General features: G+C 47.5%; 1 long non-coding RNA gene across 1 annotated transcript in view; it reads right to left on the bottom strand.

Annotated features, from left to right (window-relative positions):
• The window catches only part of LOC144600002 (uncharacterized), a 269597-nt gene that overhangs the window by 252339 nt on the left and 1271 nt on the right, over positions 1-15987 (bottom strand). The window lies entirely within an intron of this gene.

Below are 15987 nucleotides of genomic sequence, written 5' to 3'. Positions count from 1 at the left end.
CAGGAGCAGAGGTTTAGACAAAGGTTTCCTTTACACTTTACACTTTAGAGATACAGGGTGTAAACTGGCCCTTTGGCCCACCGAGTCCAGGCCAACCAGCAATCATCCCGTACACTGGCACTATCCTACACACACTGGAGGCAATTTGCAATATTACCGAAGTCATTTAACCTACAAACCTGCACATCATTGGCACATGGAAGGAAACCGGAGCCCCTGGAGAAAACCCACATGGTCACAGGGAGAACATACAAACTCCAAATATACTACACATGATCACAATCAGGCCACGCACAGTCTACAGATACAGGTGCAGGTTAAAGGGTATAATGTTTAGTGCAAGATAAAGTCCAGTAAAGTCTGATTAAAGATTGTCCAAGGGTCTCCCATTGGGTAGATGGTGGTTCAGCACCGCTCTCTCGTTGGTGAGAGGATGGTTCAGTTGCCTGATAACAGCCGGGAGGAAACTGTCCCTGTATCTGGAGGTGTGCGTTTTCACACTTCTGTACCTCTTGCCCCGATGGGAGAGGGGAGAAGAGGGAGTGGCCGGGGTGAGACTGGTCCTTGATGATGTTGAAGACCGACGGAACAAGTCACAGAAAATTATTTTCACAAGTCACAGAAAATGTTAACAGTGGTCACGGGAGGAATGTGTCACAATACACAGAGCATCGCACCCTGCTGCGTATGGGGCTGCACACGGAGGACCAACAGCATATTAGGCAGGTGGCCATAATAGACAATAGACAATAGGTGCAGGAGGAGGCCATTCGTCCCTTCGAACCAGCACCGCCATTCAATGTGATCATGGCTGATCATTCTCAATCAGTACCCCGTTCCTGCCTCTCCCCGTACCCCCTGACTCCGCTATCCTTAAGAGTTCTATAATGTTTTGACTGATCGATGTATTATATTTTCAGGCACAAGAGAAAAAATAAATTTTATTTTCTGATCAATGAAAACGTGATGCACGAAACAAAGTTTGGAAATGACAAAATAAATAAATCATATGTAACGTGGTTTTGCACAAAGCCTCCAATTCCAAGCTTGCGACTCGTGACAAGTTTACAGGATAATGGGTGGATATCACCTTACAACAAATCACTTTAGTATTAAATTACCTAATTGTGTAGTCTCGATAACATAAACCACACAGTGGATTTTTTTCAATGAAATAAAATTGCTGAAAATAATTAAATGAGCGATCTCCGTTTATTACAGGCTCTGGGGAATCGTGAGGCATAGACCTGGCAGAGTTCCTGGCTCTGTGAAGGAGCTGAGCTCACATCAATGGGTGCATGAGTTGCCACACACACTGCTGTGTAGCCACTGCTACCAAGGCAAGACTTACTCTAATTAACGCCAACCTGTGTTTTGCACCAGTTCAACTGCACACACAGGCACATTAGCATGTAATTACTGAAACATCAATTAAGCCCATGATTAGCTGCCCAAAGTTAAGACCGACACGAAGATGGCACATCGAGTGCATCACCATCGCTGTCAGAGTAAAGTGAAACGCAACAGCCAAGCATTCACTCTCCTGCAATGTTCACGGATAGAAACGGAATGTCAGTGAAGGAACTGCAGGTGCTGCTGTACACTGTAGATAGACATAAAAAGCTGGAGTAACTCAGCGGGACAGGCAGCATCTCTGGAGAGAAGGTATGGCTGACGTTTCGGGTCGAGAATTCGGGTCTGAAGAAGGGTCTCGACCCGAAACGTCACCCATTCCTTCTCTCCAAAGATGCTGCCTGACCTGTTGAGTTACTCCAGCACTCTGTGAAACGTCACCTATCCATGTTCGCCACAGATGCTGCCTGTCCCGCTGAGTTACTCCAGCACTCTGTCTCTACCTTGGAAAATGGATTGGTTCACCATTTTTACATGAACGGAAAAGGTTTCGAGTTACATGGGCCAACTATAGGGACATGGGAACTGCTTAGATGGGACATCTTGGTTGGCATGGACGTTGGTAGAAGGATGTAGGAAGGAACAGCAGATGCTGATTTAAACCGAAGATAGACACAAAATGCTGGAGTAACTCAGCGGGACAGGCAGCATCACTGGAGAGATGGAATGGGCGACGTTTCGGGTCGAGAATTCAGGTCTGAAGAAGGGTCTCGACCTGAAACGTCACCCATTCCTTCTCTCCACAGATGCTGCCTGACCCGCTGAGTTACTCCAACACTCTATGAAACGTCACCTATCCATGTTCTCCACAGATACTGCCTGACCCGCTGAGTTACTCCAGCACTCTGTGAAACGTCACCTATCCATGTTCTCCACAGATGCTGCCTGACCCGCTGAGTTACTCCAGCATTTTGTGTCTATTGTTGGGTCGAAGGGCCTATTTCCATACTGCACGACTCCATGCCTCTACTTTGCAATGGGAACATACAGTATATTTTCAGGCCCAAGAGAAAAAATAAACTTTATTTTCTGATCAATGAAAACGTGATGCACAAAACAAAGTTTGGAAATGAAAAAATTAATAAATCATATGTAACGTTGTTTTGTAAAAAGCCTCCAATTCCAAGCTTGCGACTCGTGACAAGTCTATAGGATAATGGGTGGATATCACCTTACAATAAATCACTTTAGTATTAAATTACCTAATTGTGTAGTCTCAATAACATAAACCACACAGTGGATTTTTTTCAATGAAATAAAATTGCTGCAAAGAATTCAATGAGCGATCTCTGTTTATTACAGGCTCTTGGGAATCGTGAGGTATAGACCTGGCAGAGTTCCTGGCTCTGTGAAGGAGCTGAGTTCACATCAATGGGCAACCACTCTGAAGAAGCACGAGTTACACCTCAATAAGATCATCCTCAAACTCCTGCGCTCCGAGGAATCGAGTCCTCGAACCACTTCCTACAGCGCAGGCCCTCGAGTCCTGGCAAAGATCTCGTAAATCTTCTCTGCACTCTTTCCAACTTCATGACATTCTCACGCAGAGAGTTGTGGATCTGCGGAATTCTCTGCCACAGAAGGTATTGGAGGCCAATTCACTGGATGCATTTAAGAGAGAGTTAGTATAAGAAAATAACTGCAGATGCTGGTACAAATCGAAGGTATTTATTCACAAAATGCTGGAGTAACCCAGCAGGTCAGGCAGCATCTCGGGAGAGAAGGAATGGGTGACGTTTCGGGTCGAGACCCTTCTTCAGACTGAATCTAAGAGAGAGTTAGATTTAGCTCTTGCGGCTAACGGAATCGAGGGATATGGTGAAAATGCAGGAACGGGGTACTGATTTTGGATGATCAGCCATGATCACATGGAATGCTAAGTCAAATGGCCTCCTCCTGCAGCTATTTTCTATGTTTCTATGATATCCTTCCTAGAGCAGGGACCAAAACTGAACACTGTACTTCAAGTGCGGCCTCACCAATGTCTTGTTCAACTGTAATATAATCTCTCAATTTCTGTACTCAGTTCCCTCCTTTCACCACTGTGTCTATCTGCAACGCTATTTTCCAGGTTATCTCGAGTATATATTTTTTAAATTACTTTGTTGGAGAAAGATGAATGACCTCCCAGATGACGAACAAAAAAATAATGTGATCCAAACCACACTGGGATCTACATCACAATGAAAAGCCTAACAAAGAAAGATCAGAAAGCTCATGTAATGACAAGGGATCTGGATCAATTGCACAAAAGTCAATTCTTGGAGGACAATGGGACCTTGGCTGAAACAGCTCTGTGTTTATTCATTCAACAACTAAGTATATTACTGTCAAACCTACTTACGCACAATTCCAGATCTCGGTAACATGAGACATCTGGTTCGTGCACAATCCTTTCCATGAAATTTCCCAAATTCCCAAATCCAATCACGTCAACTGGAACACAATTTCACTAACGCGTAAGCAAATTGTATAAACACAAATTCGGCCTTTTGCTTCACTGGCCTTACTCTGTACACAATTCCCCTGTCCTCCTGGTTGGCGCGCTGAAATTGGACAGGGCCTTTGAGGAGTAAGATGGCAGCAGGAAAGAACTTTAACAGGGAATCGGGAAGATGCAAAGCGGCCCTCACAATATCCTTCACAATCTCTCCCCTCTCACCTTCAGCCCCCGCCCTCTAGTTTTAGAAACCATCCACCCTGAGAAAAAGACTGTGAACGTTCACATTACTCATGATCTTGTACACCACAATGAGGTCACCCCTCAGTCTCCTACGCTCCAAAGAAAAAAGTCCCAGCCTATCCAACTTCTCCCTGTAACTCCAGCCCACAAGCCCAGGTAACACCCTGGTCAATCTTATCCACACCCTTTCCAATTTAATAATATCCTTCCTATATAGATCTGCAACAGTAAATAGTCTAAACAGCTGAGTTAACTAGAAGGCAACCACTCTAATCAATCACTAAATCCATATCCTCCACTGTTTGGCTTCAACATTAAATAAGGTCTTGTGATAGGAGTAGAAATCGGCCATTCGGCCCATCAAGTCTACTCCGCCATTCAATCATGGATGATCTATCTCTCCCTCCTAACCCCATTCTCCTGCCTTCTCCCCATACCCCCTGACACCCGTACTAATCAAGAATCTATCTCTCTCTGCCTTAAATATATTCACTGACTTCACCTCCACAGCCTTCTGTGGCAAAGAATTCCACAGATTCACCAACCTCTGACTAAATACATTTCTCCTCATCTCCTTCCTAATTCCTTTAATTCTAAGACTATGCCCTCTAGTCCTAGACTCTCCCAATGTTGGGAACATCCTCTCCACAGACATCATGAACACCCTTTAAGATTTTTGAGATTGTATTAAAGATTGTATAAAAATTGAGGTTCTGATTAAACTGTTACCACTGAACTATCTTAATTTCAAGAATCATCAACAATTTTGTTTCAGATGAACCAGATGAGATTGTCTCAATTGATTAGGAAAAGTTAATTAACTACACTGTGAAATATCCAGTACATCCAATGCAAACCCTTCCACCCTTAGAAAATAGTGCAAATTTGCAAACTCAGTTAATCTATACCACAAAATGAAGTGATTAGCATCTGATAATTAAATTAGAACTGCAAAGAAAGGTGTGAATAATCTTCCTTTCAGAACTTAATGGAAAAGACTTTGTGAGAGTGGGAGTTCTCAAACTATTCCAAAAACGAGGATTAGTAATCCAGTTATCACCCCAAATCTTGCCAACCAATATGAGAATTGTATCTAGTATTATATTATATAGAATACAGCACAGGAACAGGCCCTTCGGCCCACAATGTCTGTGCTGAACATGGTACAGAGTTAAACTAAACTCCTCGGCCTACACATGATCCATATCCCTCCATTCCCTGCATATCCAATATCTAAAATGTGGCTGTAGCAACTGCCCCCACCACCACTCCAGGCCCCCACCACCACTCCAGGCCCCCACCACCACTCCAGGCCCCCACCACCACTCCAGGCCCCCACCACCACTCCAGGCCCCCACCACCACTCCAGGCCCCCACCACCACTCCAGGCCCCCACCACCACTCCAGGCCCCCACCACCACTCCAGGCCCCCACCACCACTCCAGGCCCCCACCACCACTCCAGGCCCCCACCACCACTCCAGGCCCCCAGCACCACTCCAGGCCCCCAGCACCACTCCAGGCCCCCAGCACCACTCCAGGCCCCCAGCACCACTCCAGGCCCCCAGCACCACTCCAGGCCCCCAGCACCACTCCAGGCCCCCACCACCACTCCAGGCCCCCACCACCACTCCAGGCCCCCACCACCACTCCAGGCCCCCACCACCACTCCAGGCCCCCACCACCACTCCAGGCCCCCACCACCACTCCAGGCCCCCAGCACCACTCCAGGCCCCCAGCACCACTCCAGGCCCCCACCACCACTCCAGGCCCCCACCACCACTCCAGGCCCCCACCACCACTCCAGGCCCCCACCACCACTCCAGGCCCCCACCACCACTCCAGGCCCCCACCACCACTCCAGGCCCCCACCACCACTCCAGGCCCCCACCACCACTCCAGGCCCCCACCACCACTCCAGGCCCCCACCACCACTCCAGGCCCCCACCACCACTCCAGGCCCCCACCACCACTCCAGGCCCCCACCACCACTCCAGGCCCCCACCACCACTCCAGGCCCCCAGCACCACTCCAGGCCCCCACCACCACTCCAGGCCCCCACCACCACTCCAGGCCCCCACCACCACTCCAGGCCCCCACCACCACTCCAGGCCCCCACCACCACTCCAGGCCCCCACCACCCTCTCGCCTTAAAGCTATGCCCTCCAGTTTTTGACATTTCCACCCTGAAAAAAAAAGGTTCCGACCTTATCTGTACTTCCCTTAATCTTCTATGCTTTTATCAGGTCTCCCCTCAACCTCTGATGCTCCAGAGAAATCTATCCCAGTTTGACCAAACCTCTCCTTATGGCTAATACCCTCTAATCACTGAAGTCTCACCTATTCAGCACTGCCTTCAACCACTGAAGGTCACCCCACCCTCTGTCTCCTTTCTCTGTTCGTTTACTTATTTATCTATTTATTCACTTCCCTATGTTCTCTAAATTGCTGTAAAGCATCTTTGAGTATATGAAAAGCGCTATATAAATGTAATGTATTATTATTATTATTATTATTAATCCAGGCAGCATTCATGTAAATCAGCAGTGTCTGGGGTTATGGGGAGAAGGCAGGAGAACGGGGTTAATTTAAGGGTGGTGAATCTGTGGAATTCTTTGCCACAGACGGCTGTGGAGGCCACAAGTCAGTGGATATATTTAAGGCAGAGATAGATGGATTCTTGATTAGTACGGGTGTCAGGGGTTATGGCAGGAGAATGGGGTTAGGAGGAGGAGATAGATCAGCTATGACTGAATGGCATAGACTTGATGGGCCGAATGGCCTAATTCTGCTCCTATAACTTCGATACACCCTCTCCAGAACTTCCTCATCCTTCCTTTAATCGGGCGATCAGAACTGCAAGCAATACTCCACAAGCAGTCTGAACAAGGGCTTATAAAGCTACAACCTTACATCCTACAATGCCCCGAACGATGAAGGCAAGCACACCAAATGCCCTCTTTACCACTCAATCTACTTGTATTGCCAATTACGGAGAGCTATATAATTAGACCCAAGTTCCCTCTGAATATTAAAACTGTTAAGGTCCCTGCCATTAACCATGTCCTTCCCCATTCCATTCGACCTTCCAATGTGCAACACCTCACACCAGATTGTTTCTATAACACAAGTTACACAGCTTTGGCTGAATATGCTGCTCTTATACCTCATGCAATGATATGTGCAATGACCATCTTCCATTGTTTTTCACTTGTCCATTAAGTACCTACCAGTTTTATCTATCCTTTCCTTCCACAGATGCTGCCTGACCCACTGGGTTCTTCCAGCACTTTGTTTTTTGACAATTCACAAAATACTCTCTCTGGGATTTTGTCAAGGACAACACATGTTGTCTATAGACTTTAGAGATACAGCGCGGAAACAGGCCCTTCGGCCCACTAAGTCCGTGCCGACCAACGATCCCCGCACATTAACACTGTTCAACACACACTTGGGACAATTTACAATTTTACCAAAGCTAAATAACCTACAAACCTGCACGTCTTTGGAGCGTGGGAGGAAACAGGAGCACCCGGAGAAAACCCACACAGGTCATGGGGAGAACGTACAAACTCTGTACAGACAGCGCCCGTAGTCAGGATGGAACCCGGGTCTCTGGCGCTGTGAGGCAGCAACTCTACCGCTGTGCCACCATGCCGGTTGTATAATGTACATGAACTTTTATTCTCTCAGCTTTGTGGCACAGTGAAGTATCAGCGCATTGTGCACTACAATGTGCATCTGTGGAAATCTGTGGAATTCTCTGCCTCAGAGGGCAGTGGAGGCCGATTCTCTGAATACATTCAAGAGAGAGCTAGATAGAGCTCTTAAGGATAGCGGAGTCAGGGGGTATGGGGAGAAGGCAGGAACGGGGTACTGATTGAGAATGATCAGCCATGATCACATTGAATGGCGGTGCTGGCTCGAAGGGCCAAATGGCCTCCTCCTGCACCTATTGTCTATAAGGCTGGAGTTTGTTTACCATCTGCGTTTTATTTTTAACATTCACCTGCATCTCAAACCCTTTAAAAAGACAACAGCCCCTCAGGGTAAAAAAGTGTATCCTGTAATCCTGTTACTTTGTTTTATCCTCCAAGCTTGATATTTTGTTTTCCTGTTCAGGGTAAGTGTCTACATCAAAATATTTTTCTTCGTCTCCCTCCTCCTATATGAAAGCGCGCACCACCAGACTCAGGGACAGCTTCTTCCCCTCTGTGATCAGGCTTCTGAACGGCCCTTCCATAAGCTAGGGCACTGTCCGATTCACCTCTACCCCATTGCGGATATTGGACTTTGTCTGTGGAACTGATGCGCTACAATGCTGAGAACTATATTCTGCACTCTGTATCTCCCCCTTGGCTCTACCTGTTGTACTGGAGTTTGACCTGATTGTATTTATGTGTTATTATCTGATCTGTTTGGCCACAAGCAAAACAAAGCTTTTCACTGTACCCCAGTACAGGTGATAATAATAAACCTGAACCATTAATGCTTTCAAATTTCAATCTTAACCTCAGGTGTTTTTTAATTCCTCTGTTTTCTGAATATTAGTTTAGATTTCTAGCATAATATTTTATTCATAGAAACATAGAAAATAGCTGCAGGAGGAGGCCATTTGGTCCATTGAGCCAGCACAGCCATTCAATATGATCATGGCTGATCATCCAAAATCAGTACCCCGTTCCTGCTTTCTCCCCATATCCCTCGATTCCGTTAGCCCTAAGAGCAAAATCTAACTCTCTCTTGAAAACATCCAGTGAATCGGCCTCCACTGCCTTCTGCGGCTGAGAATTCCAGATTCACAACTCTCTGGGTGAAGACGTTTTTCCTCATCTCAGTCCTAAATGGACTACCCCTTATTCTTAAACTGTGACCCCTGGTTCTGGACTCCCCCAACATCGGGAACATTTTTCCTGCATCTAGCCTGTCCAACACTTTAAGAATGTTATTTGTTTCTATAAGATCCCTTCTCATCCTTTGGTCTTTTTGCTAGACCAACCAACCTGCACAATTAAAGGAAGGTACATGTCTAATCAAAATATTCATAGAGTAAACCTCTGTACAAACTCCGTACAGACAGCACCCGTAGTCAGGATCCAACCCGTGTCTCTGGCGCTGTGATGCAGCAACTCTACCGCTGCGCCACCGTGACGCCCCAATCTCCAATTAAATCAGATACTATACATGAATATATTCAAGCTAAACTCAAGTCCAAAAGGCAGAACAAACAGAAACACATCAGTGCAGAATATAGTTTCTCAGAATCCAGCTGAACAGCTCCAGAGAAAAGCCCAAACTCCACCTAATGCTTTTACAAACTTTGTATTTTGAAAAGCAAATTGCCAAAGATTTTTTTTTCTTATGATATGAAAAGTGGTTGTCATTCTCATGCACTGTGCAATGCAAGGGCAGGGCTGGGCAGTCACCCAAGACACAAGAAGATGCAAGAGAGGAAGGGAGAGAATGCTAAACTGTAGAAATACTGCTTTTCACATTCAACGCCTGTGTGCACCTATCACAGAAACATAGAAACATAGAAAATAGGTGTAGGAGGAGGCCATTTGGCCCTTCCAGCCAGCACCGCCATTCGTTGTGATCATGGCTGATCATCCACAATCAGTAATCCACCCGTCTTCTCCCCGTATCCCTCGATTCCGCTAGCCCCGAGAGCTCTATCTAACTCTTTTTTTAATTCATCCAGTGAATCGGCCTCCACTGCCCTCTGTGGCAGAGAATTCCACAGATTCACAACTCTCTGGGTGAAAAAGTTTCTTCTCACCTCAGTTTTAAATGGCCTCCCCTTTATTCTTAGACTGTGGCCCCTGGTTCTCGCCCCTGCCCCTCCTCTCCAACAGCTTTCACCTCCCCACCCCACCCACCAACACGATCAGTCTTGAAACGTCACCTATCCATGTTCTCCAGAGATGCTGCCTGACCCGCTGAGTTACTCCAGCACTCTGTGAAACGTCACCTATCCATGTTCTCCAGAGATGCTGCCTGACCCGCTGAGTTACTCCAGCACTCTGTGAAACGTCACCTATCCATGTTCTCCAGAGATGCTGCCTGACCCGCTGAGTTACTCTAGCACTCTGTGAAACGTCACCTATCCATGTTCTCCAGAGATGCTGCCTGACCCGCTGAGTTACTCCAGTACTCTGTGTCTTTTTTGTTAACCAGCATTAAACCAAGACCTTGAGTGTCCTTTGAGATGGATGTGAAAGAATCTACTTTATGAAGAACATGATAATGCTGCCAACCCTTCCTGCGAGATATTGATCTCTCATTTTATACCACAGACACACTGGCCAACCTGAGGAGCACCTTCAGCAACAGACTGGTCCCACCGAGATGCAGCACTGAACGCCACAGGAGATCCTTCTTCCCTGTGGCTATCAAACTGTACAACCCCTCCCCCTTCTGTAATGGAGTACTCCCTCCACAAATGCTGACTGACCCGCTGAGTTCCTCCAGCACATTGTGTTTTCCTCCAGCATCTGCACCTCTTCGTGTCTCCACTTAGACTGGGAGACTTTAGGATTACAAATACAAGTAATATTAGTGCAAATACATTTCTTCATAAGTCGCAGGAGCAGGAATTAGGACGTTCGGCCCATCGAGTCTACTCTGCCATTCAATCATGGCTGATCGATCTCTCCCTCTCAACCCCATTCTCCTGCCTTCTCCCCATAACCCCTGACACCCGCACTAATCAAGAATTTCTACATTAGAAAAGGGAAAAGAGAGCTTGTGTACTGAAACACAGTTGAAGATGACACTCTCAAGCATTTTTGGAACAAGATACATGTATACATATATTTTGCAAAGATCTAGAAATCACACCCTTCCAACACAGAAATAAGAGTTCAACTCGTTGAGGTGCATTACTTTGGTTTAGTTTATCTAAGTTGCCTGAATTAGTATTCAAGCAACTGAACCATCCTACCACATCTAAAGAGCATTCCTGAACTATTAGTTTCAGTTTCATGAACTACTATCTACTTCATTGGTGACCCTCGGACTATCCTTGATCGGACTTTGCTGGCTTTACCTTGCACTTAGGGTTGCCAACTTTCCCACTCCAAAATAAGGGACAAGAGGTGACGTCACCGCCCCGCGCCCCACGTGACCTCACCCAGCCAGCGGCCACATGCTCCCGTTCCACCAATGGCGGCCACCCGGGCCGAGAGTCGGGTTGCTACGCAACCTCCGTTAGGCAGCGCCGGGGCCTCCGGGTCTACAGCGTCCGGGCCTACAGCGTCCGGGCCTACAGCGTCCGGGCCTACAGCGTCCGGGCCTACAGCGTCCGGGCCTACAGTGACCAAGTCTACAGCGTCCTGGCCGACAGTGTTGTGGTATACAGTGTCCGGGCCTACAGTGACCAGGCCTACACTGTCCGGGCCTACAGTGTCCAGGCCTCCAGCGCCCCTCGGGCCTAATGCGGGACAAGGGCGGTCCCATACGGCTAATACGGGACAGTTGGCGACCCTACTTGCACGAAAGGTTATTCCTTTATCAGGTATCTGTACACTGTGGACGGCTCGATTGTAATCATGTGTTGTCTTTCTGTTGACTGTATAGCACGCAACAAATGCCTTTCACTGTACCTTGGTACATGTGACAATAAACTAAACTGAACTCAAACCATCCCATTGTTTGACAACAATGGGCAGCAGTCGTTCCCTCTTCCAGATGAAAATGATTTGTCTGGCAAGCACTGCAGTCAGAAAGAAATTATTGATAAGCGATCGGACTGCATGGCTAATGCTTGTTTGAACAGTCGTGGCATTAGTCAGTCAAAATGAGTCAGGCAATCCTTCCAAGATGGCGCCCAACCCAGGCGACTATTTTTTGCGTGCTAGCCACAGGAGCAGATCTACAATCATGTATTTCAAATGCTCCACACTTTTAAATTTAGTTTTAAGTTTTTAGATTTCTAAAACAGCGCAGAAACAGGCCCTTCGGCCCACCGAGACCGCGCCGACCAGCGATTCCTGCACACTAACACTGCCCGACACGCACTAGGGACAATGTTTAATTTATACATTTATACCAACCCAATTAACCTACAAAACCTGCATGTCTTTGGAGTGTGGGTGCAAACCAAAGATCTCAGAGAAAACCCACGCAAGTCACGGGGAGAACGTACAAACTCCATAAAGACAGTCAGGATCGAAACTCGGGTCTCTGGCGCTGTAAGGCAGTAGCTCTACCGCTACGCCACCGCACCCCCTCTAAATCTCTACTTCAACAGCAACATTTCTAATTCCCTTATCATGTAAATGGCTCAATTGTAATCATGTATTGTCTTTCCGCTGACTGGTCAGCACGCAACAAAAGCTTTTCACTGTACCTCAGTACACGTGACAATAAATTAAATAATGTGCACCAAGAGAACTATCATGGGATGTTTGAACAAAGGACAACTGCCCCCAACGATCCCCCGCCATACCTCAGCTGCAAGCCTGAAGACATCGTTACGTGTGGAGTGTGTGTGAACGGGAATGTTGTCACCCTAGCCCATTGACACAATAGACGATAGGTGCAGGAGGAGGCCATTCGGCCCTTCGAGCCAGCACCGCCATTCAATGTGATCATGGCTGATCATTCTCAATCAGTACCCCGTTCCTGCCCTCTCCCCATACCCCCTGACTCCGCTATCCTTAAGAGCTCTATCTAGCTCTCTTTCTTGAATGCATTCAAAGAATTGGCCTCCACTGCCTTCTGAGGCAGAGAATTCCACAGATTCACAACTCTCTGACTGAAAAAGACTGAACAAGGAGAACACTATACCTCAACGTGTTCAGCTTGGAACAACACCAGGCCAACAAATGTGTAAATACCTTTTTTCTTTGAAATTATGAAGCTTTGCCCTATGTATTCTCTGTGACAATCAGAACACTATTCCAGCCATTCACAGATAGACTCAGAGTGATACAGCGTGGAAACAGGCCCTTCCCCCAACTTGCCCACACTGACCAACATGTCCCATCTACACTAGTCCTACCTGCCTGCGTTTGGTCCATATCCCTCCAAACCCATCCTATCCATGTACCTGTCGAACTGTTTCTTAAATGTTGCGATAGTCCCAGCCTCAACTACCTCCTCTGGCAGCTCGTTCCATTCACCCACCACCCTTTGTGTGGAAAAAGTTACCCCTCAGACTCCTATTAAATCTTTCCCCCCTCATCTTAAACCCATGTCCTCTGGTCCTCGATTCCCTTGGGCAAGAGACTCCATGCATCTAGCCAAGCTATTCCTCTTATGATTATATACACCTCTATAAGATCACCCCTCATCCTCCTGCGCTATTCATTCATTGCTAATGGATGAATGGGCAATTGTCACTGACCACAAGTATTACGGTTTAGTCCAGTTTAGTTTATGTTCACGTGTACCGAGGTACAGTGAAAAGCTTTTGTTGCGTGCTAACCAGTCAGCAAAAAGACAATATATGATTACAATCGATCCATTTACAATGTACAGATAAGTGAATAACGTTTACTGCAAGGTAAAGCCTACAAAGTCCAATCAAAGATAGTCCGAGGGTCACCAAAGAGGCAGATGGTAGTTTAGCATGACTGTCTGGTTGTGGTAGGATGGTTCAGTTGCCTGATAACAGCCGGGAAGAAACTGTCCCTGAATCTGGAGGTGTGCGTTTTCACACTTCTGTACCTCTTGCCCGATGGGAGAGGGGAGAAGAGGGAGTGGCCGGGGTGAGACTGGTCCTTGATTATGCTGCTGGCCTTGCCGAGGCAGCATGAGGTGTAGATGGAGTCAATGGAAGGGAGGTTGGTTTGTGTGATGGTCTGGGCTGCTGGCCTTGCCGAGGCAGCGTGAGGTGTAGATGGAGTCAATGGAAGGGAGATTGGTTTTTGTGATGGTCTGGGCTACGTCCACGATTCGCTGCAATTTCTTGCGGTCTTGGATTTAGCTGTTCCCAAACCGTGCTGTGATACATCCCGGTAAAATGCTTTCTAGGGCGCACAGTAGATGTTTGTTGTGAGTGTTGGGTACATGCTGAAATTCCTAAGCCTTCTAAGTCAAAATTCAGGCCTTACTCTATGTCATAGCTCTAGGGGCTAGTGGAATCAAGGGATATGGGGAGAAGGCAGGCACGGGTTACTAATTGTAGATGATTGTAGAGCAATGGCGGTGCTGGCTCCAAGGGCCAAATGGCCTCCTCCTGCACCTATTTTCTATGTTTCAATGTTGTAGAGGAAAAAAACTGCAGATGCTGGTTAAAATCGAAGGTAGACACAAAATGCTGGAGTAACTCAGCGGGTCAGGCAGCATCTCGGGAGAGAAGGAATGGGTGACGTTTCGGGTCGAGACCCTTCTTCAAAAGAAACGTCACCCATTCCTTCTCTCCCGAGACGCTGCCTGACCCGCTGAGTTACTCCAGCACTTTGCATCATGTTGTAGATCTGAACAAGCACATTTAACTCAGTGGCTTTAGACAGTCAAACCCCTCTTCCCCTTTGGTGGAAACGTCAAAGACGAGAGGGCGGAGGTTTACGGTGAGAGGGGCAGAGTTTAAACAGACGACATTTGGTTTGCTGCGTGTGGTGGGAGCAGCACTTTCCCATTGCTAATTCCTTTCATCACTAACACTGGGTGATATGGATTTGAACGACTGGAATAGTGTCCTGATTGTCACAGAGAATACAAGGGATAACATTTGACAATTTCAAAGAAGTATGTATTTGCAGATTCCAAATTGCTGGGGATGGTGGTGGGAGCAGATACAATAGTGGCGTTTAAGGGGCTTTTAGACAGGAACATGGATAAGCAGGGAACGGAGGGATATGGATCACATGCAGGCAGCTGGGACTAGTTTAACAGTCCCGCTGAGTTACTCCAGCACTCTGTGAAACGTCACCTATCCATGTTCTCCACAGATGCTGCCTGACCCGCTGAGTTACTCCAGCACTCTGTGAAACGTCACCTATCCATGTTCTCCACAGATGCTGCCTGACCCGCTGAGTTACTCCAGCACTCTGTGAAACGTCACCTATCCATGTTCTCCACAGATGCTGCCTGACCCGCTGAGTTACTCCAGCACTCTGTGAAATGTCACCTATCCATGTTCTCCACAGATGCTGCCTGACCCCCTGAGTTACTCCAGCACTCTGTGAAACGTCACCTATCCATGTTCTCCACAGATGCTGCCTGACCCCCTGAGTTACTCCAGCACTCTGTGAAACGTCATCTATCCATGTTCTCCACAGATGCTGCCTGACCCACTGAGTTACTCCAGCGTTTTGTGTCCATCCTTTCTGCTTTTTTCTTCTTACTGTCCTCTCCCTAACACAAAGACCCCCCTCAACCCTACATCACGTATCGCAGGACAAGAACAACCGGGCAAGCGGAACGTCTAGGGGCAGAGCGGTGCCCGGCAGCTCAGGAGAAGATTGGAAATTCAACAACTGGGTAAATTCAGTGCCAGCCTGCCAAGGTGGGGCGTTCAGACACGGAGAGGAGAGGCGGCACTTAAAGACAGACACACAATGCAGAAGTAAACTCAGTGGGACCGGCAGCATCTCTGGAGAGGAGGAGTGGGCAGTGGTGGGCGAGACCCTTCTTCAGACTGTGTCTATCTTGGGTGTAAACCAGCATCTGCAGTTCCTCTCTACAGAGGAGGACACATTGATGCAGGGACTGGGGGGGTGGGGGCACTTCATTTCTTGTGGCCTTAACAAATAAAATATAACCCCCTGCTACAGATACACGAGGCAGAAAGGTGATGGGTGCAGGGGTGAGGGTGAGGGCCATCAGTGGCATGAGTCCAGTGGGGTCTCTCAGCCCAGTGCAGTGGTCAGTGTGAGTGGGCAGAGTGCCATGATCAGTGTGGGTAGGCAGAGTGCCGTGGTCAGTGTGGGTAGGCAGAGTGCC

This window comes from Rhinoraja longicauda, chromosome 14 (genome assembly GCF_053455715.1).
Source record: "Rhinoraja longicauda isolate Sanriku21f chromosome 14, sRhiLon1.1, whole genome shotgun sequence".
In the NCBI taxonomy this organism is placed as follows: domain Eukaryota; kingdom Metazoa; phylum Chordata; class Chondrichthyes; order Rajiformes; family Arhynchobatidae; genus Rhinoraja; species Rhinoraja longicauda.
The sequence above is the reverse complement of the archived record's forward strand: the minus strand, read 5'-3'. Positions and strand labels throughout refer to the sequence as shown.